Source organism: Arachis ipaensis, chromosome B6 (assembly GCF_059453495.1).
Source record: "Arachis ipaensis isolate K30076 ecotype BB chromosome B6, ASM5945349v1, whole genome shotgun sequence".
In the NCBI taxonomy this organism is placed as follows: Eukaryota; Viridiplantae; Streptophyta; class Magnoliopsida; order Fabales; family Fabaceae; genus Arachis; species Arachis ipaensis.
In genome coordinates this window covers 54332812-54334185 of record NC_142441.1, presented here as the reverse complement: position 1 = coordinate 54334185, position 1374 = coordinate 54332812, and the positions used below count along the sequence as shown (strand labels likewise).

Sequence of the window (1374 nt, the reverse complement as noted above, 5' to 3'; positions counted from 1 at the left end):
TGCCTTTTTGCAGTTCCTTGGTTTGCTCAGTTTCACTTTCCTGCTTAGCTTCTTCCACACCTTCCTTCAAGATTTCTGGCTCCTGTTCTGAGGGTCTGATTCCTTCTTCTTCTGAGACTTCCTTCAATATGGTGATGGCCTTGCATTCTTCCCATCTCACTCCCTTTTGTTCCCCTTTAGGATTCTTTTCTGTGTCACTAGGGAACACTGCAGTTGACTTGGGGGCCTGTTGAGATAGCTCTCCTACTTGAGACTCCATCCTCTTGATTTTTTCACCATGGTTCCTTAAGGTAGATCTCACATCATCCCTAAAGCTTTTCAACTCACTTATGTCCTGACCCATGTTTGCCAGCATTCCTTCTATCCTGTTTAATTGATCTTGAAATTGTTGGTTCGGATTAGGTTGGGTAGGTTGATTATTTTGGCCATGATATGATGGTTGGGAGTAAGTGTTTTGTGTGGCTTGGTATGATCTTTGGTTGGAGTTTTGGTATGTGGAATTGTTATGTTGGTTATGGTTGTAAGGTTTGTGGTTTTGTGGTTGGGTTTGTTGGTTCCCCCACCCAAAGTTTGGGTGGTTTTTCCATCCTGGATTGTAAGTGTTGGAATGTGGATCATATGATTGCCTTTGTTGATTTCCTACATAATTGGCCTCTTCCCAATCACCTCCTTCAGTGCCTTCTTCCTCTTGCTCTTGTGTGTGTATTGCAGCCACTTGCTTTGTTTCTAATTTCCTGGTGAGCTCTGCTAGTTGCTTGGCAAACACCTTGTTTTGGGCTAGAATTGTATCAACATGGTTCAGCTCCATGACTCCCTTAGTGTTGTGTCTCTCTGATGCATAGTAGTACTCATTCTCAGCCACTGTCTCAATCACTTCAATGGCTTCTTCCACAGTCTTTTTCCTGTTCAATGAACCTCCTGATGAATGGTCTACAGCCTTCCTTGATTCATAAGAAAGTCCATCATAGAAAATGTGCAATTGCACCCAGTCATGGAACATGTCTGGTGGGCATTTCCTTGTCAAATCCTTGAACCTCTCCCATGCTTCGTAGAGAGTTTCACCATCTTGTTGTCTAAAAGTCTGAATCTCAGATCGAAGCCTATTGACCTTTTGTGGGGGGTAGAAACGTGCCAGAAACTTGCTTTCCACCTCATCCCATGTTGTTAGACTCCCCCTTGGGAATGATTCCAGCCACTTAGCTGCCTTGTCCCTAAGTGAAAATGGGAACAAAAGCAGTTTATATGCATCTTCCTGGACTCCATTGGACTTCACAGTGTCACAAATTCTCAGGAATTTTGTGAGATGTTGGTTTGGGTCTTCATTAGCACTTCCACCAAATGAACAATGATTCTCCACAAGTGATATTAGCTGTG

General features: G+C 43.3%; 1 non-coding gene across 1 annotated transcript; it reads left to right on the top strand.

The window, feature by feature from the left end:
• The first annotated feature begins 998 nt into the window (after positions 1-998).
• Positions 999-1102, top strand: LOC148555619 (small nucleolar RNA R71). Its single transcript, XR_015886325.1, has one exon. It is a non-coding gene; the product is annotated as a small nucleolar RNA R71 (small nucleolar RNA).
• Positions 1103-1374: the final 272 nt, after the last annotated feature.